Source organism: Maylandia zebra, unplaced genomic scaffold (assembly GCF_041146795.1).
Source record: "Maylandia zebra isolate NMK-2024a unplaced genomic scaffold, Mzebra_GT3a scaffold03, whole genome shotgun sequence".
Lineage (NCBI taxonomy): Eukaryota > Metazoa > Chordata > Actinopteri > Cichliformes > Cichlidae > Maylandia > Maylandia zebra.
The window spans coordinates 2430961-2456910 of NW_027490033.1; the positions used below are offsets into that span (position 1 = coordinate 2430961).

At 41.7% G+C, this 25950-nt stretch overlaps 1 protein-coding gene and 1 long non-coding RNA gene across 3 annotated transcripts in view; both read right to left on the reverse strand.

Moving 5' to 3' along the window:
* Positions 1-25950, reverse strand: part of LOC112432436 (protein NLRC3) — a 3307575-nt gene that overhangs the window by 2357094 nt on the left and 924531 nt on the right. The gene's annotated exons all lie outside the window — the stretch shown is intronic.
* LOC143415779 (uncharacterized) lies at positions 4392-7937 on the reverse strand. 2 transcript variants are annotated; one of them, XR_013096224.1, is made up of 3 exons: positions 7235-7937; positions 6465-6571; positions 4392-5339 (listed from the first exon to the last, which is right to left on the reverse strand). It is a non-coding gene; the product is annotated as an uncharacterized LOC143415779 (long non-coding RNA). The 2 variants fall into 2 exon arrangements; XR_013096223.1 differs by lacking the exon at positions 7235-7937 and having other exon boundaries at positions 6465-7218.

Sequence of the window (25950 nt, forward strand, 5' to 3'; positions counted from 1 at the left end):
ACTTTTGAGTTAAAATATATATTTATAATTTTAATAAATGACAAATTAAAAAGGCATGAACATTTCTTTTTGTATCGAAAAAATATCGAACCGTGACACCAAAGTATCGAACCGAACCGAACCGTGAATTTTGTGTATCGTTGCACCCCTAATATGTATATATTGTACTATTCTTAGTTAGCATATTGTCTGTCTTGTCTTAATGTTGGTTTATGTTGGTTTATAATGGAGCACTGTAACAAAAAAATAATTTCCCCCAGGGATCAATAAAGTATTCTGATTCTGATTAGGGATGAATCAGAATCAGAATCAGAAAGGGTTTTATTGCCAAATGTTGAGCAGGTTTACAACATTAGGAAATTGCTGCGGTGCTTCAGTGCAAACATACTGTCATAAATTACGCTAAAATAGACATTAAAATAAAAATAAGAATAAGAATTAAAAGTGCTAAGTAGATAGATATATACATGAGTGCAGGTGGTGATCAGAACATGAAATTCAGGGCCTTTCAATTAATGGAGAACAGCATAAATTGTCCATCTATGCAGACGATGTACTTTTATACATTTCAAATCCTGCAGTCAGTTTACCTCATTTAAAAGAAATTATTAGTACATACGTTTACCTCTCTGGTTACACAGTTAATATTGACAAAACATTGGCAATGGATATAGGAGGAAACATTTCACTAACATTCAAGGAGCGATGTGGCTTTAAATGGCCAAACGAATGTATCAAGTATTTAGGAATTCAAATTCCTCACTCATTATCAGACTTGTTTAAAGTAAATTATGAAGTTATAGTTGCAAAAATAAAAAAAGATTTAGAGAGATGGACAGTCCTGCCTCTGTCTTTCTTGGGTCGGATCGAGAGTATACGTATGAATGTATTGCCAAGACTTCTAGACCTTTTTCAAATGCTGCCTATTAACATTCCCAACTCTACATTTGATAATTTAGATAAACTTTTTTCCAAATTTATATGGCAAGGCAAACGCCCAAGGATCAAGTTCCAAACATTAAAACTGTCAAAGCTGCAGGGGGGATTGGCTGTTCCAAACCTGAAATATTATTTCTGGGCAGCTCAGATGAGACCCCTGACTGTATGGGTGCGGGATTTGTCTGAAACTCAGTGGCTAAACATTGAGAAGACAATGTGCGAAAGATCATTGGAATCCCTGCTTTGTTCTAACATTTCAATTAAAAATGTGCATATGGGGGAACGGACGAGGGTCACACTAAAGATTTGGCGTAGAATCAAACAATCATTTGGTCTTCCAAAAGAAATTTCAATGTTATCAAGCCTCTCCTCCCTGCAGGGTTTTTCTCCTATTGTGGAAGACTCTGGCTTCAGAGCATGGTCACATAGCGGGCTTCATAAACTTTGTCATGTTGTGAGGAATGGGCACCTGAGCTCATTTGAACAGTTGAGGTCAGTTTCGGCTTCCTTCTTCTGACTTTTTTAGATTTCTGCAGCTAAGAAGCTTTTTGACAAAACATAAAGAATGGAGGCAAGTTTTGGAGCCCTCACCCATTGAGGAAATATTTCTAAAAGCATTTCAAAGTAATTCCTCCCCAAAATTAATCAGTCATTTTTATAACGCATTTATGAGTTTCAATACAAATGCAACTTTGGATATTAAGGCAAGGTGGGAAGCTGAGACTGGCACTCAAATCTCAGAGGACACCTGGGAAGAGGTGTTCGGTGAAGCCCATCTGGTGACTAATTCTGGGCTGTGGAGAGAATTTAAATGGAAGGTGGTCATGAGATATTTTAGAACCCCAGAGATAATTGCCAAAATGAAGCCTACAAATCCTGACACCTGCTGGCGAAATTGTGGTACTTCTTTAGGAACCCACTCACATATATTCTGGTCATGCCCAAAAATCTGCTCACTTTGGAATGACATATTTAAAGTTCTCAGTACAGTTTTCCAACAACCATTAACAAAAGACCAACAGTTAGTCATTTTAGGAGTCTTACCAAATGGTTTTGCGGGAAACAATAAAACGTATCTCTTAAGAATCTTACAGCAGCACTAAAGTGTATCACTATTAAATGGCTGAATCTTGACCCATCTTCATATAATATGTGGATTGATAAAGCAAGATAAATTTACCAGATGGAGGAAATAACATCTGCTCTGCGGATTCAGAGAGAATTGTTTACTGAGCGTTGGCGACCCATACATGCTTTACTGTTTCAATAATTTAGCATAGGTCTGTTTCGTTTTGTCCATTTACGGCTAAGTTTGTCACATGTTATTTAATATTACATAAAGTTTTTGTTTTGTTTTCTTTTTGTTTCTGTTGTTGTCTGTTTGCTTGCTTGGGTTTTGTTTTGCTTCCCAGTTTTGTTTTGTGCTTCCTAATTGCAGTTCTTATTTTAATCTACATTTCTGCATTGCAGTTCCTGTAACTGTCCTACTTGTGAACATTGACAAGTACAAGTTGCAATGTTGTAAATTATAATAAAAATTGAGTTAAAAAAAAAAAGAACATTAAAGTCGTACATGTCTCATAAAAACAGGACAAAGACTTGAAAAAGTCGTGTTTTTCCTTCCAGGAACCACATGGCTTCACTTTTAAAGGTGAAGTGTGACAGAAATGGACATATTTGAAGTCCAACACCTTTTTCCAGTCACATTATTAAAGCAGACAAACTACAAGCTCATTTTCATTCCAACAAGTCATCTTCTGACCTGGACTAACAACACTGGTCTCTATGTGCAGCTGGCTGTGAGACCAGTGCTCAGGGAGCATCTACAAAGTGCAACACTGAAAGAACATCACACACTCATTTGCTTGCAGCACTTTCACACAAACATCTACTGTCATTATTGTCACCAAACTCTGTGGATCCTTTATTGCAAATTCAAATGGGATCAAATGGTCAGACAAAAGAGGGTTATGAGGAAATATGATGAAATGTTGTGTATTAGCAGCAAGTTATTGAATCATTTTCCTCAGAAACCAAACAAAATGATTGACAAACATGTTTTTACAAACTCAGTGTTGGACTTGGATCAGCAGGATAAGCTGATGTTTAAAGGCATTTGAGTCTCGCTGTATGAGAGTCCAGTTCTTACTCAATATTAATCAAACCTCTGTAACTTTGCTTCACTTCAGCAGCATCAGCTCATGTTCACATGTTGATTCATGGTTTTCATGGTTGATTCACCTCATTTTTTAAAAAATGACCTCTGACAGGAAAGTCTCATTTCTGCTGCTCAACACTGAAGAAATGTAAACTTTCAAAACGATGACAAATTGGAAAACACAGAGCTGTGTCTCTTTTTTTTTGTGTGTCCCGTTTGGATCTTTAGCCATCAGAATTGTTGTCTTAACGCCAAGAAAGATGCCAAGCGGATTTATTTTACCAAGTGGATCATCATGGCCTTTCCATATTGGTCCATTTGATTGACCTTTATTATAATTATGAATTTATTTTATTTTCGGTTGCTACAAACGGGACAGACATGACTGGGGGACAGGACAGGGAGAGAGAATGAAAGAAAGAGAGGGAGAGAAAGAAAACCAAAGGGGAGAAGAGACGGTGAGAAAGGGGGGAAGAAAAAAAGAAAAACAAACAAAACACCTGGATCACCTGTATGGAGAAAAAAAAACAGAAGAGAAAGCAAACAACATAATAAAAACAGCACCATCACAATAAACTAGCTAGTAGTAGATAACAGTAGATACTAAATAATAAACGATATTGTGCAGCACGCAAGATAGACGGCGCACAATGTGCTTAGAGGCAGCAGCCATAAAGGTGTAGTCCGTGTCTGTGAACACCCGTGTGTACACCTGTGTGCACACCTGTGTGGATCAGCATGCTTGTATTCCAAAGGTTTCTCCATGTAACGATCTGCTAGGGAGTGTGGGGAGCCATAGCCCCGTCCCCCAGGGTATGAAGCAGGTATGGAGGAGATCCAGGCCCCAGATATCCAGAGGCCCCAGAGTACAAGGACCCGAGGAGGACCACCAAAAGGGGGGGAATCGCCAATCGGCCACCAGGAGTGAGCCGGTACATACATGAGCGCCCAGCCCCAGACGACAAGGACCACCAACACACCAACGTCTGAGGGCATCAGCCACCGGCAGGGAGTGTGGTGAGGGGAGATAGGCCTCCGTACTTTGGAGGGCCTGAGATGTACCCAGAGAGGTTGAGTCTAAGACCCAACCTGACACATAGACACAGACGAACAGGCGCACGCGGACACAAACGTGCATTCCCACCCCATATGCACAACCAAATACTCGGCACTCACCCAACGTGTAGACAGACACAAATAGAAACTGCACAGACCGTCGCACTCCCCAAACATACTCTATATCCCAAGTCCAGGTACCCCCGCCCTCAGAGGGGCAAGCCGCACCTAAACCCAGGAGATGTAACCCTTCTCTCTGGGGCGGAGGCAAGCGGACCACCTCTTTGATTAGAGCTGTGTCTCTAGTCAAAGCAGAGATGGAACGATGCCACTTTTTATGTCCGATATCGATATGAATCCAATATAGTCGATTTTATAATCAAACTTTTTTTAATATCTTGCTGCATTTTGTATAAGTTCATACTCAAGTTTAAAAAATCTAAACACTAAAGCTGTTCAGTTATACCTGTCTGCAAAAACACACTGCAGCCAAAACATTAGACAATACTGATCTTTGTATTTTGATGCGGACGTCAAAAACTCTTTGGTTGTGAATAAAAGAAGTGCAACATCAGCACAAAATAATGTTTCTATTGAACAACTAACACAAACAGGTTGTAGAATGGAGCCTTTTATACTCACAGCTGAACAGAAACAACATCCAGAGTGGAAAACAGTGCAAACAACTGCAAACAGGCTTCATGACACTCATGTTTGATCAGGATGGATGTCAGTGTGAGCTGTTTCTATCACATTTAACCTCACAATCAATTTGGTCTCATTTCTATACAAAACTTAACACAAGTATGAAAAAAGTGTTTTTGATTGTTTTGTTTTTTGAACCATGAAACTGTTTAACAACACAGTTTGATTCAAAGTCAAACTTGAGTCTGTCCATCGTTCGGTCAGACTGAGCAATGACAGCACACAGACGTAGACAACAGCTCTCTCAAACACCAAACTCAGGTCCTGTTGATGCTGATATACAGTGACACAGTTACATGGGTGATTCATCCTTTTAACTTTATCTTTAAACAGCTGCAGCTTTCACTGACAGCGCATGTGGTACTTTAACCTTTGGACTGTTTTCATCAGTTAATTATGGAGTTACTACAAAGAGTGAAACTATAGGATGATCTGTCTGCTGTCACTGGGTGGTGCTGAGGTCTGAATCTGAGGACGGCTCCTGTAGTCACAACAAGAACACAATCATCACAAACTGAAATATAAATATGATGGAGTAGAGCTTGAATTAGCTCCAGAATCTAAATATCTTGGGGTCCTTCTAGACCCAACATTATCCTTGAAGAGTCACATAAATAAAGTGTCCCAGGTACTTAAATTTAATAATCGAAATTTTAATCATATACGTAATAATTTAAATATGAATGTTGCAAAAACTTATTTTTACTCAATGATCATCTCTCATATGGACTATTGTTTGACGTCCTGGTCACTTGCTTGTCCAACAACACTTAAAACTATTGAAAACATTTATAAAAGACGTTTAAAACTACTTGACAAAAAACCAACTTCCCACCACCACTGTCATGTGTTAAAAAAACATAAATTACTGAACTTCAATAACTAGGTGAAACTTAAAAGAGTGAGTTTAATATATAAAGTCTTACACTCCCTTGCTCCACCACCATTAAAGCAGTTCATTAGGCATAAAGAAAGCTCAGACAGGACCACTCGAGCTACAATCCGAGGAGACTTGTTTATACCCCACAGACGGACAGCATTTGGGCAGAACGTCCTCTCTGTCCAGGGAGGCCATCTGTGGAACAGTCTTCCTCAACCCATTAGAGAATGCTCTACACTCAGTTTGTTTAAGGCAAAGGTGAAAAACTGGTTATGGACAAATCAAGTGTGCGATCATGTATGAATTGTACAGTTTTAATGTTTTATTTGGGAACAGAATGGTGTGTGTGTGTGTAAGTTTGGTGACGGAGTTTTTATTATGAATGAATGATGAATTTTTATGAATTATTATGTCTATTTTTTATGCTTAAGGACAACAGATGGAAATTAGTCCTTGGCTATAATCTGGTATGTTTACATTCATGTAATTTTTTTTTTACATTTATGTTCATTAACATGCACTGTCCTAAATAAATAAATAAATAAATAAATAAAGTTTATCTCTCAAATCTGAAACAAAGTTGATCCTTCTGTCCTCACACACTCGGGAGTGTTCTTCTCTTCTCTTACATTTTTTCAGTCCTACAGTTCTGCTGACAGCTGACATATGAGCTGTTTATTTAAAAAAAGCCTTATATACCAACAGATGTTCCTATATCATGTTCACCTTTGAGTTGTTGGAGCTTTATAAATGGACATCTGCAAAGATGTGATGATGGAGCAGGTTTCAGTGCTGCTGCATCCTGGTCACAACATACGGAGGTGGTATCAGCACTGGTATCAGCACTGGTATCAGCACTGGTATTGAAGAAGAAATATTAATGCTTCAAACTATTTGTCTTAAAGGATGGAAGCTGTACAGAGTTCTGCACATGTGTCTTTGTGAACATACCTCATTAACAATATTTCAGACAGTTTTTAACCTGAATATTTGCAACAAACTCAGTATAAAAAATACAGTCAGTGCTAAAAAATTAATCAGTCGAAAAATTAAAATTTTAACTTAAGCTGCCAAGAGGAAGTCGTTGGTTTCAGTAAATATCAGGCTTTGCTATTTGATCGGTTTTTACAGATTAATGAGGAGTTACTGAAGTGCCAGGTTTTTAAAGTAGGTGTTACTGTCTCTACACATGTGGAGACTGAAAACATGGTGCTGTTTAATAAGATATTTAATATTCAGCTCTGCACAGGAGCTGCAGCGGGGTGCAGCCTGTTGCCTTTACAGTATAATACTTGTAATAAAAGTACAGTAACGGTAATTAGTGACTGAGCAGCCCGGGGCGTTTCTCTTGATTTCTTTAGTCAGGGTAAATTCATTCACCTGCACGGGTTAGCTAAACAAACCCTGACGGCCGAGTGCTCATCTTAGCTAGCTAGGTCTCAGGACCGAGCTAAGGACGGTAGTTACGGAGTAGCTTACAAACACGCTTAACTTACCGAAAAAGTGCAGCGGGGCCTCGGGTCCTTCTGTCGGGTAGTCCAGTTTACTGAAGAACACCTCAGGCTGTCAGGTTAAAACACTCGGTCGTGTCTTCGTAGCGTAAACGCTGACCGTCCTCTCAGAGCCTAAGCTCTATCTGCTATTCCCGAACAGAGATACGCAAGTTTCTCCGTGACTGCAGCTGCCAGTCAATTCAATTCAATTCAATTTTATTTATATAGCGCCAAATCACAACAAAAGTCGTCTCAAGGCGCTTCATAGATACAGAGAAAAACCCAACAATCATATGACCCCCTATGAGCAAGCACTTTGGCGACAGTGGGAAGGAAAAACTCCCTTTTAACAGGATGAAACCTCCGGCAGAACCAGGCTCAGGGAGGGGCGGCCATCTGCTGGTTGGGGTGAGAGAACGAAGACAGGATAAAAGACATGCTGTGGAAGAGAGACAGAGGTTAATAACAGATATGATTCAATGCAGAGAGGTCTGTTAACACATAGTGAGTGAGAAAGGTGACTGGAAAGGAAAAACTCAATGCATCATGGGAATCCCCCGGCAGCCTACGTCTATTGCAGCATAACTAAGGGAGGATTCAGGGTCACCTGGTCCAGCCCTAACTATATGCTTTAGCAAAAAGGAAAGTTTGAAGCCTAATCTTAAAAGTAGAGATAGTGCACTAGTGGGAACACAACGAATATGACTGCACATTTACACCGACATTATCCTAGTGCAAAGACAAAGATGAGTGATTCCTCAATCAGATACAGGGCTCGCAATATCGCTAGCCCGACGTCCCGGGGCTAGCGATTTTTTCAGTCGGGGTACCAAAATCTATCTCTGCCCTGCCCGTCGGGCTATTGTAGGAAGGAAAAATATATGTCAATGCTTTTGCATTCTTTCGGAAATGTAGCTGGGTAATTATGTCATTGGCATCGGTGAGCCACTGTCAATATGTGACATATTGAAATCGCGTTTGAATTTGCGCTTGTTTTTTTGCTTTCACTTTGCAATCGTGCGAACTGTGTATAGAGAGCGACAGCACTGATTGGTGAGTGATGATAATTTGTGCACCAATTCCTCTGACATTGTCTTATTAATCGTTAGCTTACTATGCAAACATGACAAGTGAAATCTCCCGCAGCAAGCTTAAACATGTGAGAGGTTGATCGCGCAGAGAATCGCTGAGCTTATGTGAGTGCGCGTGTAAAAGCAGCAGAATATATATTTTAGTTCTGCTGAGCCAAATAAGACAGGTCAGGGTGAAGAAGTGACAGCCAAAGAAAAGCTTACCACAAAACGGAGAAGTTATGACAAATCAGACTATAAGGTAAAAAGAAAGTGCAGCTTTATGGTTTCATGGACAAAAGAATTTCTGTGGCTGCAATATGACGAGCTAAATAACCAGGGGTGCACATAAGTGGTGCGCATTCTCTGTCAAAATAAAAAACACGCACAAGGGTTAGGGTTAAATTTAAAAACTGTACTTTTGAGTTAAAATATATATTTATAATTTTAATAAATGACAAATTAAAAAGGCATGAACATTTTTTTTGTATTGAAAAAATATCGAACCGTGACACCAAAGTATCGAACCGAACCGAACCGTGAATTTTGTGTATCGTTGCACCCCTACTAATCACTGTCCTTGCCTCAATGTTACAAAAGCACAACCACTGTCCACACCTCACCTCACAGTATATGATCATTTCCATTTTAGGCATTTCCAAATAATCATTTTCCATACTGCCAGCATAAATATACACAGTATACTGCCATCACTACAATATAGATGTTTTACACACTCCTTTTGTTGTTGACATTTACAGGCTGTGTGCAAAATGCCACACTCTTCAAATTCATGCCAACTAATATTTTTACGTCCAGTAGGTGTCCTGCTAGAGCAAATGAAGCTTCAAGAAGCTTCGCGTTGGGGTGAACCAATTGGATGAAAAGCTTCAGTGCTTCATGAGGCTTCATCTGCCCATCACTATTGAACAGTGCTCCGTGGGATGTTCAAGGCTTGGGAAATCTTTTTGTAGCCTAAGCCTGCTTTAAATTTCTCAATAACTTTATCCCTGACCTGTCTGCTGTGTTCTTTGGACTTCATGGTGTTGTTGCTCTCAATATTCTCTTAGACAACCTCTGAGGCCGTCGCAGAGCAGCTGTATTTGTACTGACATTAGATTACACACAGGTGCACTCTATTTAGTCATTAGCACTCATCAGGCAACGTCTATGGGCAACTGACTGCACTCAGACCAAAGGGGGCTGAATAATTACACACACCCCACTTTGCAGTTATTTATTTGTAAAAAATGTTTGGAGTCATGTATGATTTTCATTCCACTTCTCATGTGTACACCAGTTTGTGTTGGTCTTTCACGTGGAATTCCAATAAAATTGATTCATGTTTGTGGCTGTAACGTGACAAAATGTGGGAAAGTTCAAGGGGACTGAATACTTTTGCCACTGTAAAGGTTTATTTTGTCTAATCTAATCTAATAACTTTAATCTCAGCCAAACTGATTTACTCAGGAACAAATAAAACACTGAAAAAAGTCAAACAATAACATTTTTAGGTTGTCTAAGTCACTTATATATTACGTTTAACCTGAGTAGCGAAAGACCGCGGTGATCTGAACATGATGTGCCGGGAGTTTGCTGTTCTCGGTGGCTCTAGTGACCCTCGAGCTCTCGGCTAGCTATCGAGCTGGTGGGTAACAGACGTCTCAGAAACGTCGGAGCACTTTTGCAAATATGCGATATCTTGATAAACTGAGCAGATATTTAAAGTTTACACAGCTACATTCTCACCTGAAAATATGTTAAAAGTTTATTTTGTGACCCAGAAAGAGTAATAAGAGTAATATTGAAAACTTAGTAGCGACCGCCATTGCCGGAAAGTGGAATTGGCTGGGCCACGCTATGAATTCTGGGATATGGTGGGCCACGAAGGACACACCCGACCCATCCTTTAATTTTGGGGAAAAAGAGGACGCATTGGTCGGCTGCATTCAGAGGAGTCTATGAATTTGGACAGCCTTCATCGTGTCGCTGTGACGTAATCGGTCTACAAATGCGTCCTCAGGAGGATGCAGCCCATGAATTTTGACACCCCCTATGTTTACTACTGCATAGACACATTGAATTTCCAACACAAGGAAACGACTTTTTGGATAATGTTTTCACCACCAAGGGAGGAGATTACAAAGCCCCCCACCCACTTTGGTGCCTCTGATCACATCACTGTTATGCTAATGCCAGCATACAGGCCCCTGGTCAAAGTCACTAAACCAGTTCGTAAGCAGGTACGTGTGTGGCCAGAAGGACCTGCAATACTGCTTTTCCACCACAGACTGGGAGATCCTTAAACAGGCCGCCACACATGACAACACCACAGACCTGCAGGAATATACAGAAACTGTCATTGGCTACATCTCAAAAGGCATCGATGAGGTCATAGAGACCACTGTCCAGGCCAATCAGAAACCATGGCTCACAGGTGAGGTCTACAGGCTCCTGAGGGTGAGAAATGCAGCCTTGAAATATTATCCAATATTATATTACATTATATTATATTATATTACATTATATCCCCTTTCACATTAGAGCCACAACAGGACCCACTAGAACATGGGAACAGGTAAAAGTGAAATATAAGAATATTCTACAGAATGGTAATATTTATCACTTATATTGCTTTTAGTCTCTTGGAAAGAGACCCTGGAATAATCTGTTTGTTCATAACAGCAACCAAGAAAAGGGCAGAGCAAAAAAGACAGGTGGTGGTCCTGCACCCCCTCGTCAACAAGTTGGTTAAGTAAATAATATCCTCACGGGAATATCGATATCTCTCTATGAGCACACTGTCGCGCTGAGCTAAAGGATCCTGTCTGTCCCGCAATATACGCTGGATTCTGAGGACTCTCCTTATCAATCTTGCACCTTCCGCAATGGGTGGCTCGCGTAAACGGACAGGACATGGCTGCGACAGGCTTCCCAAATCCACCTTCGCTTTTATAGCCGTGGTCTCTCATCTTGATTACACAAAGTAATTTGCAATTACTACTCTGAAATATGAATTACATCTGTAATAATCACATACATGTAATAGAATGTTAATAGTACATTTCCCTTTTTTAGGAAATGACCTGTATGTATCTGTGTGAAATCAATAAACAAACAAAGGGTTGCCGATCAATGTTTCTACTATCGATGCGTAGCCCCTGTTAAGCCACCCAGTGATCTCACATTACTTCATCCAGCTATATTAATCGTCAACAACAGGTGTGTTCGGAGTACCGGAATAGCAAGCTCAAAGTTGGCGCGATGATTTGATCTTGGATGTAGTAAGCGAGGTACGAAGAACGGACCCCAGGTAAGAACATTGTTGAGGTTTAAATTTATAATCTTAAATACTTATATGCTGATTATATTGCTTTATAAGAAAGGCCCAAATCTGAGTACACTCTGTGCCGACAGGACTGACAGGAAATTACATGCTTTTGCAGGCGAAAAGTGAAACTAAGCAGAGTGTTTGGTCGAAACTTAAAGTGTGTGTGATGTCTATATAAATGACTAGACTTGCTGTTTTGTGCTTCAGACCTGGGGTTGTGTGTTCAGGTCTCCATATCCGGATATGTAAAATAAAGATAATCTTTTAAAGTAAAAAGACCACTTTTGAGCCGTGTCTTTTTGGCCATAACGAATACCAAAAGAACCGGAATTTAATAACATTAAAACCAAACAATAAATGAGCAAAGTAGTGCATGATAAATATAGATGACAAATACAAAGTGCAATATAGAAACACTGGGTAAAAAGAAATGAACAATTAAAAAGGAGGATAAAAGATGTGAGCAGTAGTTAAACAGTAGAAATAAATATATAATAAACAAATAAAAATAGATAATAAATGAAAGCCAGGTCTGAAAGGTGAGTTTGGCTTTAAAAGCATGAAAACACACTGCTGTCTTCAGGAAGGCTGCTCCAGTAACTTTCTATGCTCGCTTTGAGGCTGCAGCTAAGGACTCCAACAATGCTAGTGCTAGCGGCGCTAACGGCTGTAGACAGGAAGATACTGCCAGCACCGGAAACGTGCTCGTCATCTCCGAGCATGAAGTAAGGAGAGCCTTCAAGAGAGTGAACACCAGGAAAGCAGCAGGACCAGACGGCATCCCAGGTCGTATCCTAAGAGACTGCGCATACCAGCTAGCTCCTGTGTTCACTGAGATATTCAACATCTCTTTATCTCAGTCGGTGATCCCCACATGCTTCAAAGAGTCCATCATTGTTCCTGTCCCGAAGAAACCCCACCCTGCTTCTCTCAATGACTATCGCCCTGTAGCCCTCACCTCAGTAGTGATGAAGTGTTTTGAACGCCTGGTCAGAGACTTCATCATTTCTTCACCACCAGACACACTGGACCCACTACAGTTCGCTTACCGTCCAAATCGTTCCACAGACGATGCCATCTCTCATCTCCTCCACACATCACTTACTCACTTGGACACTAGAAGGGGGAATTATGTTAAAATGCTCTTCATAGGGGGCAGGGATAGCTCAGTAGGTAAAGTGGGCACCCCATGATCGGAAGGTCGGCGGTTCGAATCCACTTAACGGCTACCCTGAGGTACCCCTGAGCAAGGTACCGTCCCTACACACTGCTCCCCGGGCGCCTGCTTAGTGGGCTGCCCACTGCTTCACTGAGTGAATGGGTCAAATGCAGAGAAAAACAAGTAATTTCCCCATGGGGATCAATAAAGTATCCATTATTATTATTATTATTATAGACTACAGCTCTGCATTTAACACCATAATTCCCTCCACACTCACCACCAAGCTGGAGCATCTGGGACTCAGCTCATCTATGTGTCAGTGGATCTCCAACTTCCTAACTGGCAGACCACAGGCAGTAAGGATGGGCCGACATGTCTCAGCCTCCACCACTCTCAGCACTGGAGCCCCCCAGGGGTGTGTTCTGAGCCCCCTGCTGTACGCTCTGTACACATATGACTGTGTGGCCACTACCAGCTCCACCACCATCATCAAGTTTGCTGACGACACCGTCGTGGTGGGCCTGATCTCTGATAACAACGAGACGGCCTACCTGAAGGAGATTAGGAATCTGGAGAACTGGTGCCAGAGGAACAACCTCCTTCTAAACATCAGTAAGACAAAGGAGCTGATAGTGGACTTCAGCACTAAGCAGGAGAGGAACTACCAGACCCCCGTCATCAACGAGTGCCCAGTGGAGAGAGTGGACAACTTCAAATACCTCGGAGTTCACATCACGCAGGACCTGTCATGGTCCTGTCACATCAACACCGTGGTGAAAAAGGCCCAACAGCGTATCTACCACCTCAGACGCTCGAGAGACTTCCTTTTTTTTTTTTTTGTCCCGTTTGGATCTTTAGCCATCAGAATTGTTGTCTTAAGGCCAAGAAAGATGCCAAGCGGATTTATTTTACCAAGTGGATCATCATGGCCTTGCCATATTGGTCCATTTGATTGACCTTTATTATAATTATGAATTTATTTTATTTTCAGTTGCTACAAACGGGACAGACATGACTGTGGGATAGGACAGGGGGAAAGAATGAAAGAAAGAGAGGGAGAGAAAAAAAGAAAACCAAAGGGGAGAAGAGACGGTGAGAAGGGGGGGAAGAGAGAAAAAAACAAACAAACAAAAAAAACAAAACTCCTGGGTCACCTGTATGGAGAAAAAAAAACAGAGGAGAAAGCAAACAACAAAGAGCAACATAATAAGAAAAAAAAAGCACCATCACAATAAACTAGCTAGCAGTAGATATCGATAGTTACTAAATAATAAATGATATTGTGCAGCACGCAAGATAGACAGCACACAGTGTGCTTTGAGGCAGCAGCCAAGAAAGCTGTAGTCCGCGTCTATGAATACCCATGTGTACACCTGTGTGCATACCTGTGTGGATCAGCATGCTTGCATTCCAAAGGTTTCTCCATGTAATGATCTGCTAGGGAGTGTGGGGAGCCACAGCCCTGTCCTCTATGGTATCAAGCAGGTATGGAGGAGATCAAAACTCCAGACATCCAGAGGCCCCCAGAACACAAGAGACCAAGGAACACCCACAGAGGGGCAGCCGCGCCACTGTCCCAGTAAGAGCTAAGGAGAGTCCCAGATGAGGGCTCATTCAGCAGCCGCGGAGCAGAAGCCAGGGGGAGTTGCAGTGACGCGCCCGTGAGCTCCGCCGGCAGCCAGCTGTGCCTGAGTGACCGAGCCCCAGGCCGAGAGGCCGGGGGCACCCCACCTCCGAAGTGGCCCGAGCGAGCCGCCAAGGAGTGAGCCGATGTGTACCCGGACGCCGCTTGAGAGACTTCCAACTGCCCTCCAAGGTGCTCAGGAACTTTTACTCGTGCACCATAGAGAGCATCCTGACGGGAAACATCTTAACCTGGTTCGGGAACAGCACCATGCAGGACAGACGAGCTCTACAGAGGGTTGTGCGGTCAGCTGAGCGCACCATCCGCTCCGAGCTCCCTGACCTGCACTCAATCTACAGCAGGCGGTGCTGGACCAAGGCCAGGAAGATCGTGAAGGACCTCAGCCATCCCAACAACAGACTGTTCTCTCTGTTGAGGTCAGGAAAGCGATTCCGCTCCCTGAAGACCAACACAGAGAGACTGAGGAGGAGCTTCTTCCTGCAGGCGATACGGTCTCTCAATCACACCACCACACAGTACTGACCCACACATACAGTTCTTACACACACACTGGACATTCTGGACATTGTTTTCACTTCATCACTTAAATCACTTTAAGCATATTTGCACTGCACAAGACATAATGTGGATTGCACAACACTGGACATTGTATTCTTCATTTCAAGCTAATACTTGTACATCTGCTGTTATTGTGTATATATTTATTTATATTTCTTCATACATTCTTATATAGTTCTATATTGTGTATTTTGTTGTACAGTTATTTTATTTTCAACTTTAATTTATGTATTTTATCTTATTCTTTCCCAGTTAAATTTACCCTTCATTCTAATTTGTGTTGTACAGTTATTTCATTTTTAACCTTAATTTATATTTTATTCCTTCCTAGTTAAATTTACCCTTTTTAATTTTTCATATTTATTTCCTATCTTATTCATAGCCTTTTCCTTTTTTGTTCTCTTTAGGTCACGAGCAGTTGTCCAAGCATTTCACTACATATCGTACTGTGTATGACTGTGTACGTGACAAATAAAATTTGAATTTGAATTTGAATTTGAAAGTCATCTACATGTGGGTTTAGTTCTGACTTTAGGGACAAGTAAAAAAATAAAATAAAATAAAAACATCTGTCCAGACAACCTGACAGTCAAAAATATAAACTCAGGAACTTAAAAGGAAAATTGTGCTGACTTTGAACGTCCGCATCAAGATAAACTTACAGATTTAAGAGTCAAAAAGTGTCAAAACGTCTGTATCCTTACCTGAGAGTTTCAAGTTTACAGTCAGGACTCTTTAGTCCAACACACAGCAAATCCAATTCTGAATCCTGCAGCTTGTTCGAGCTCAGGTCCAGCTCTCTCAGATGATTGGATGGGGAGCTGAGAATTTCAGACAAAGCTTCAAAGCTTCTTTTTGAGAGTTTACAATCTCTCAGCCTGAGGAAGAATAACAATGGAGACATATTATTTTATTCATCTTGCATTATTAAACATATTTGTTCATAGATTCACTTACAGCACTTTCTTGGATGCTTTGACCACTGGCAGCAGCTTCAAAAATGCCTTCTCTGAACGGGAGTATTTCTCCAGGTCGAACTCATCCAGATCTGATGACAGTAAGATGAAGACCAGAGCCGACCACTGAGCAGGAGACAGTTGATCTGTAGAGAGACGTCCTGATCTCAGGGACTGTTGGATCTCCTCCACTAGAGAACGATCATCCAGTTCATTCAGACAGTGGAACAGGTTGATGCTTTTCTCTGCAGACAGTTTCCCACTGAGCTTCTTCTTGATGTACTGGACTGTTTCCTGATTGGTCTGTGAGCTACTTCCTGTCTCTGTCAGCATGCATAGAAGATCCTGATTGGTCTGCAGTGAAAGACCCAGGAGGAAGCGGAGGAACAAGTCCAGGTGTCCATTTGGACTCTCTAAGGCTTTGTCCACAGCACTCTGGTAGAAGTCTTTTACAGTAAGTGTTTTCTGGAAGATTTTAAAGCGAGGAGATTGTTTCTTAAGCAGGTTGACTCCAGAGTTGATGAAGGTCAGATAAACATGAAGAGCAGCAAAGAACTCCTGAATGCTCAGATGGACGAAACAGTAAACGACACCGGTGAACATGTGACACTCATCAGCTTTAAAGATCTGTGTGAACACTCCTGAGTACACTGAGGCTGCTCTGATATCGATGCCACACTCTGTCAGGTCTGATTTATAGAAGATCAGGTTTCCTTTCTGCAGCTGATCAAAGGCCAGTTTTCCCAGAGACTCAATGATCTTCCTGCATGAATCTGTCTCAGCTCCTCCATCATACTTGATGTCCTTCGTTTTTAGGTGAAATAGCACAAGGCGTAGGTAGAGCTCTGTGAGAGTCTTAGGCAGATCTTTGCTCTCTTTGTTCTTCATGACAAACTCCAGAACTGTAGCAGTGATCCAGCAGAAGACTGGGATGTGGCACATGATGTGGAGGCTTCGTGATGTCTTGATGTGGGAGATGATGCTGCTGGCCTGCTCCGAATCTCCGAATCTCTTCCTGAAGTACTCCTCCTTCTGTGGGTCAGTGAACCCTCTGACTTCTGTCACCATGTCAACAATGTCACAAAGGATCTTATTGGCTGCTGCAGGTCGTGTGGTTATCCAGAGGCGAGCAGAGGGAAGCAGTTTCCCCCTGATGAGGTTTATCAGCAGCACATCCACTGAGGTGGACTTTCTAGGGTCAGTCAGGATTGTAGTTTTGTGGAAGTCCAGAGGAGGTCGACACTCATCCAGACCATCAAAGATGAACACAACCTGGAAGTCTTCAAAGATGTAGATTCCTGCTTTTTTGGTTTCAGTGAAGAAGTGATGAACAAGTTCCACCAAGCTGAACTTTTCCTCTTTCAGCAGATTCAGCTCTCTGAAAGTGAATGGAAACATGAACTGGATGTCCTGGTTGGCTTTGTCTTCAGCCCAGTCCAGAGTGAACTTCTGTGTTAGGACTGTTTTCCCAATGCCAGCCACTCCCATTGTCAGCACTGTTCTGATTGGTTTATCTCTTCCAGGTGGGAGTTTAAAGATGTCTTCTTGTCTGATGGTTGTTTCTGGTCTGTCTGGTTTCCTGGATGCTGTTTCAATCTGTCTGACCTCATGTTCATCATTGACCTCTGCAGTCCCTCCCCCTGTGATATAGAGCTCTGTGTAGATCTGACTCAGGAGGGTCGGGTTTTCTGTTGTAGAAATCCCCTCGAGCACACACTGGAACTTCTGCTTCAGGTCTGACTTGAGTTTGAGCTGACACTCAGTGAGAATCTCTGCATGAATAAACAGCAAATGACACAAATGAGAAAACTGCATTCTGGTTACTGTGGTTATGTGTTCAGTTCACTGGACTCTTGGTGTCATGATCCGAGTGAGTCTGAGTAACTTTCCACAGCATCAGCTCTCCTCCCCTGGGTGGAGCCCTCCTCACTCCTCCGTGCTCCTCACCTGTTGCCAATTACTCCGGCAGTATTTATGAGCAGCACTCACAATGAACCTTCTCCAGATTGTCTGCTTAGCACAGTCAGTTCTCTGCCTCACATTTTGTCTTGTGCTCCTCAGCTTGTTTCGCGTAACCCTCTTTTCCTGTTCCCTAGTCGGCACCTGGATACATCTTCCAACTCTCGCCATAAGTCACGCCTCAGGATTCTGGCCTGCCACTGCTGGGAAAACTCACTCTTGCAAACTGCCATCCTCACCTGCCTGCCTCCCTGTGCACCCACATCTCACTCTGTACCCAGATTTAATTCATCTCCTCCTCCAGCTGATCTCCACCTGCAGCCACGTAACACCTCTTAGTTTTTAAATCTTGGACTCATTCACTACACTGTGGACCACTCTGATTATTATCTCCTTTGTTCCAGTGATCCTGGATAGTTTCTATTCGCCCGATTCTGCCCCTGTTGTTCCTTTGACCTGCCTCAGCTTATGTTCTGGCCTCAGCTCTGCACTTCTCATAATACCTCGCTTGCTGTTGAATTTAGCCGTGATTCAGCTTTCTCCGTCAAGAAATCTAGTAAAATACATTTCTGTTAAAAGTCACTCAGCCTCCGTTTTTTGGTTCTGTGCTTGACTCCATTCCTTTTCATGAGCCATTGAGCCCTGACACTTGGGTTATAACTGAGGGCAGGTTTTATAGAGACACATTTGATTTAATTGTGTTTATTTATACAGCACCAAATCAATACTAGCAACATTTCACATATTACATAAACAACACTATGGAGCCAGTGATGAATAAATATGTAGAATAAATGAAAGAATTTCAAGTATAAAAGTTTTTTTTATTAATTCCTCCAAATAACAACAACAGTCACCCCAATGTGCTTTATATTGTAAGATAAAGAACCTACAATAATACAACAGAAAAAACCCCAACTATCTTTTTGGGTCCTGAAAACTGAAGGCTCTGCCTCCCATTCTACTTTTAAATACTCTGTGAACAACAAGTAGGCCTGCAGAGCGAGAGCGAAGTGCTCTAATAGGGGGATATGGTACTACAAGGTCATTAAGATAAGATGGGGCCTGATTATTTAAGACCTTGTATGTGAGGAGCAGGATTTTGAATTCAATTCTGGATTTAACAGGAAGTCGATACAGGAGAAATCTGCTCTCTCTTTCTAGTCCCTGTCAGGACTCTTGCTGCAGCATTTTGGATTAACTGAAGCCTTTTCAGCGAGTTTTTAGGACTTGCTGATAATAATGAATTACAGTCGTCCAGCCTTGACGTAATAAATGCATAAACTTGTCACGGCTGGGGCAGCAGTCGTGCGGTGGAGTCAAATGAGGACCCAAGTTGCAGACTGTGGTGGAGATGCGAGTGAGGTTTTATTTACAGTGAACAAACCAAGGTGAGGGCAGAACTAAACATAAACCTAAACTGGAAAAACTACAGTGGCTTGCAAAAGTATTCGGCCCCCTTGAACTTTTCCACATTTTGTCACATTACAGCCACAAACATGAATCAATGTTAGTGGAATTCCAGGTGAAAGACCAACACAAAGTGGTGCACACGTGAGAAATGGAACGAAAATCATACATCATTCCAAACATTTTGTACAAATAAATAACTGCAAAGTGGGGTGTGCGTAATTATTCAGCCCCCTGAGTCAATACTTTGTAGAACCAGCTTTTGCTGCAGTTCCAGCTGCCAGTCTTTTAGGGTCCGTCTCTACCAGCTTTGCACATCTACAGACTGAAATCTTTGCCCATTCTTCTTTGCAAAACAGCTCCAGCTCAGGCAGATTAGAGGGGCAGCGTTTGTGAACAGCAGTTTTCAGATCTTGCCACAGATTCTGGATTGGATTTAGATCTGGACTTTGACTGGGCCGTTCTAACACATGGACATGTTTTGTTTTAAACCATTCCATTGTTGCCCTGGCTTTATGTTCAGGGTCGTTGTCCTGCTGGAAGGGGAACCTCCGCCCCAGTCTCAAGACTTTTGCAGACTCCAAGAGGTTTTCTTCCAAGATTGCCCTGTATTTGGCTCCATCCATCTTCCCATCAACTCTGACCAGCTTCCCTGTCCCTGCTGAAGAGAAGCACCCCCAGAGCATGATGCTGCCACCACCATATTTGACAGTGGGGATGGTGTGTTCAGAGTCATGTGCACTGTTAGTTTTCCACCACACATAGCGTTTTGCATTTTGAACAATAAGTTCCATTTTGGTCTCATCTGACCTGAGCACCTTCTTCCACATGTTTGCTGTGTCCCCCACATGGCTTGTGGCAAACTGCAAACGGGACTTCTTATGGTTTTCTGTTAACAATGGCTTTCTTCTTGCCACTCTTCCATAAAGGCCAACTTTGTGCAGTGCACGACTAATAATTCCCCCACCTGAGCTGTAGATCTCTGCAGCTCGTCCAGAGTCACCATGGGCCTCTTGGCTGCATTTCGGATCAGCACTCTCCTTGTTCGGCCTTGTTCGATTACACACAGGTGCACTCTATTTAGTCATTAGCACTCATCAGGCAACGTCTATGTGCAACTGACTGCACTCAAACCAAAGGGGGCTGAATAATTACGCACACCCCACTTTGCAGTTATTTATTTGTAAAAAATGTTTGGAGTCATGTATGATTCTCGTTCCACTTCTCACGTGTGCACCGCTTTGTGTTGGTCTTTCACCTGGAATTCAAATAAAACTGATTCATGTTTGTGGCTGTAATGTGACAAAATGTGGAAAAGTTCAAGGGGGCCGAATACTTTTGCAAGCCACTGTAACAGACAAACCTGAAAACATAAGGACAGCGGGGAATACACAGAGATGACACAAAGAAGGCTGGATAGAGAGACGAGTAGTAACACTGATTAACACAGTAATGCAGACGACACAACGAGGAACACAGGCAGACACATACTATAAATACACACAAGGTAATGAGGGAATGACACACAGGAGGGGAGCACAGCTGATCCTAATTCACAAGACGAGACACAAACCTTCAAAGTAAAACAGGAAACAGACTGTTTTACAACACAAACTCGGGGACACGAACAGAACACAGAGGAAAGACACAGGTAGAGATCAACCTAAGAACTAATACAAAATCAGAATTAACACAAAGTACACAAGGTGATACCAAAAATGAAACAAAACGCTGAACGACCCAGGACCATGACAGAACTAGTTTTTCAGCGTCACTCTGAGACAGGATATTTCTAACTTTAGAGATGTTGCACAAATGGAAGAAAGCAGTCTTGCATATTTGTTTAATATGTGCGTTGAAGGACATGTCCTGGTCAAAAATGACTCCAAGGTTCCTCACAGCGTTACTGGAGGCCAAGGTAATGCCATCCAGAGTAAGAATCTGCTTAGATACCATATTTCTAAGATTTTCAGGGCCGAGTACAATAACCTCAGTTTGATCTGAATTAAGAAGCAGAAAGTTAGCGGCCATCCAGGTCTTTATGTCTTTAAGACGTTCCTGCAGTTTAACTAATTGGTGTGTGTTATCTGACTTCATGGACAGATGGAGCTGGGTATCATCTGCATAGCAGTGTAAATGTATGCTATGTCTTCTAATGATGCTGCCTAAGGGAAGCTTGGTAACGGGAGCGTTGCCAGCAGAAGGCTGAAGTGGAATCTCCCAGAAAGCTGCAGAAGAAAAAACATGAGCTGAAATGGTGGATTTCAGTCAAATAAGGAGAACTGTGGCTTTCCTCCAACCTTTGACCAATCACCTTAGTGTCCTGTTTATCAACCATAATAAAAAGCATTTACTGTGTGGGCATTTTTTTGTTTGGGTCTCCAAACAGCAGAAAGAAATGGCAGCCATTTTTTTTAACTTTACCTTCAACTGGTAAATAGATTTAAGAAATAGCACTTTGATCATATTTGTGACGTGTCCCAAACTGTTGTTGTCGCCTCATTTATGTTGATAAAACAGCTCTAAAACCAATCTGACAATATAAATCTGTAAAATGGGCAGAAAACCTGCTGCTGGTCCCATTTTAATCAAACCAACCCAAAGAGCAGATATTCATGTGTACACAGGAGGTTATTTGTGCAGATGCATAAAACACAAACTGTTGGCTTTCTGCAGTCTCTCACTCCTGAAAGTGTTGGCAAGTGTTTTGGATTTATTATTTATATAGATTTTAATGGCACCTGTGTAATGTTAACTAAGGTTTTTATTGTTTATGTATTTTTTGTTTAGTCATTCCCTGACTTACCTGTGGGTTCTGGGATGGTTTTATTTAAATTCTCCAACAGATCATTCTTGTTTATCCTCCCCAAAAGATTTTTAGCAACTTCAAAAGTGTTGATAGAGTAGGTATCAAACATCAGATCCACTATGTTCGTCCTCTCTGCATTCTCCAGTTTACTCACTGGGATTGCTGGTAAACCTTCTACAGACCCGTTCTTCAGATGCCACTTAAATTTTTCAAAGTCATCACGTTCCAAATCCTCCAAAGTCCCCAGAAGGATTTCTTTAGGTGTCGTCATCTTTTACCCTGTAAGGACCCGATAAACAAAGACTGTAACAACAGCTGGAGAGGTAATTGTCTGATTTATCAGAATTTAACTTGATTCTAACAGCAGTTCATCACAATAAATTTCTAAGGCTCAGAATGCAACAAAATTGCACATGAAGAAGCACATAGAGAAGTATCCAAGTAACACTTTGCTACAATATAAAACAAACTATTATAAATAAAGAAAATGTATAAACTAAATATATACACTACCCGTCAAACGTTTTAGAACAGCCCAATTTTTCCAGTGTTTTCGTCACGGTTTGCGAGCCGTGTGTAAATTATTAAAGGACCCTTTATGCAGGCAGCTCAGATGCAAGTGAGTTTATTCATCACATGGTGATACAAACAGAAATGGCAAAGGTGAGCATGGAAACTAAGCAAAAACCTAAACTGGGAAAACTAACAGTACACGAATATGAAGAATTACACGAAGGGAAGACGAAAACACAGAAAGCACCACAACACATCACTATAGGGCTTCGGAGCGTGATGTCACGGGGGTGGGCGTGGAAAGGATTTTGGCCCGATTCACCATTTTGGGGGTCTAAGCTAGGAGCGATAGCATAGCCATGGTTCGTACTTGCTGTGTGCTCGGCTGCAATGTTCGATCTTACGACCGGCACGGGAATAAGGTTGGATTGTCTTTTTATGCTTTCCCAACCTGGAAGCGACATGAGGCAGCTCGTGTATCGATGTTACCAAACGAAGGCGTCTAGCCTGGATAGCAGCTGTGAGATGAGCTGACGTGCAGCTCTCTTCCATCTCCAAATATCTGTTGGTGCTCCAGACATTTTCATTCCGGTAAGTTCTAAATATGTTCATATCTCTCTTTATAGCCTATTAGTTTCATTTTCGATGCGCTCTGAGCTCATAGCAAATTAGAACAAACATCCTACTGAGTGATTTTGCAGAACTACCGTCTATTTATAGAGTTGCTAATTATTTGGCATTATTGCAGCAAACCAGCCGATGAAATGGATGAAACATCATGACTGGTTTCCAGCGCTACACGAGGGACCTGCTTCAAACAAACCACCATGCCAATCAGATTACTTCTTCCATGTGAGGGTGAAGAGGTGACCCTTCTGGATAAGATGGTGAAGGTTTGCTGCGTTTGGTGAACAGTGTGATAATAAAACCAGAGAAGAATGAAACCTGCTCCTGTTAAATGTTCTTAAGTCTTGTGCTGTTATTTTTTCAAAAAGATACAGTAAATAAAGTAATGTTAGTAGTGGGTGATATCATGTAAACACTCATGATTTGGTGTAAACATTTTGTCATTTGTAAACTGTAAATGACATGGATTCTACACTGTTACTGATGTGATGTTCTATAAAGTGGTTTTAATAAAATAAAAAAAAAAGGCAAAATAATTTAGTTTCTTTATTCAACTTTTGAACAGTGGGACTCAGTCAGTACATATTCAGTAAATGCAAATTATTTACACAGCAGTGCACTACAGGCATACATCTAGACCCCTAGATAAAACATGATGGCATTATAGCAGTGACAACTCCTCCACAGTAGCAGGTGGGGTTTTTCTTTTTTGAGGACGGCTCCTTTTACCTGTCACTACAGATGGTCTGTGTATGTTTTGATCAAGAGCCTTTTTTTGGGCAGCTGAAGAGAAGTCGTCTATCTTATGGCCAACCTCTGGGTGTATCTTGGTATTATTACCAGGCAAAACCCAGTATGCAGGTTCATCTGTAACAGTCCTTGTGCCACGGATCAACACTGTTCCGTCTACTTTAGACAGAAGAGCAGCGACGTGGGTGCAGGTCTCTGCGACTCCGGCCATACAGGTGCAGCGGGCGGCTTCAACCTTCCCTGTGATGCTCACAGTGACCCATGGCTGCAATGCTGGTTCATTCAGTCTTAGAGTGCAGCACCTGAAACACACACAGACAAAGTTCATTTAAAGACAAGAACTATGAGCCAAGGCCGACACAAATGTGTTTAATCTACTTTATCATAAATGTAACAAAGTGTCAAGAAAGTTAGCACATACATGTGATTTTTCATTTCTTTATGTGTCCATCTATAGAACGCTGCATGTTATAGTGTAAATCTGCCTGTTCTGTCAGAAACCTGCCTGCAGAAAATGAACCTAAAGTATGTAATGCAAGGATGTCATCACTTTAGGCTACGTTCACACTGCAGGCGAAAGCGCATCAAATCCGATTTTTTTGACCCTATGCGACCCATATCCGATCATGCTATGACAGTGTGAACGGCGCAAATCCGATATTTTCAAATCCGATCTGGGTCACTTTCGTATGTGGTACTGAATCCGATACATATCCGATGCTTTAGAAAGCGACTGCTGTTTGAACGGTCAAGTCGCATTAAATCCGCCTTTTACGTCACCGACACAAGACTGAAGCCAATTATCAGCGCCCGAGAAGACATCGCGAACGCTTCCTAGCCATCCAGTGTAGATGTCAGTGAAACTGTTGGGAAGACAACGTAAACATTTTATTTGTACTGTATAATCTGCAGATTCTGACAGAAATCTGCAGCTATCCTTTGAAGCACCGCTCCTCTCTTAAACAGCAATAAGGATCATTATTAGGTTATTTACATTATTATGTAAATAACAAAATAACTTAAAGCAAAAATTGGGAAACGTAAAGTCCGAAGTCTTTATATTAACGGCCATCAGTCAAACAATACTGTTTGTTCTTGGTCTAAACAGAGCGCGTTGTGTGTGACATCTTCTTTTGCGCATGCGGGCCGCTTTGAGCGTTCACACTAGAGCGCGTTTGCTGTCGCATTTTATTTGTAGTGTGAACGAGGAGACAAAAAAATCGGATTTGATCAAAAAATCGGAATTGAGCATTAAGACCTGCAGTGTGAACGTAGCCATAGAGATGGAGAAAGCATAAAGTGACAATTATGAATCACTTAATATGTTAAGGAGATTCTGCAGGTCATTAATCAAAGTATAAAACTAAAATAAAATGTATTTTTAGTGACACAAGATACAAATATGGAAGCAAGATGTATAATTAGAATTATTTATAATAAACATTAATAAATCATTGCAATTTCTTTAACCATAGAGAATAACTAAATCCTTCAGGACAGTGTCTCATCAATGCACTGAACTCACTATGTTATCCACCTAACAGTCTCCACATGTTCTCACTGTAATTTCCCCTCATGAATGAATTTATGCTGCAGTAATCTGAATGTTTGCAGGGAAATCAAACGCATTTCACTCGCTGTACTCGAGCTGACTTACCTTTGATTGAATGACGACTTGTACGCGCTGACTCCACAGATAAGGTATGAAATATATCAGGCTACGTCAATAGCGGTTGGTCTTCAGGGTTTCTACTCCACGGCCGTATTTCATACGGGTCCACATTTCCAATGCACGCTATTTTCTGCAAGTACCGCCGCTTCGCCTCTGGACGCAATCGGTCTCTATACAGTCCATTCTCTTTTAAGCTGCTTTTAAGCATCTTGTAATCGTCGTTCCAACACAGTGTGTTTGATTTGATTCGTAGACCC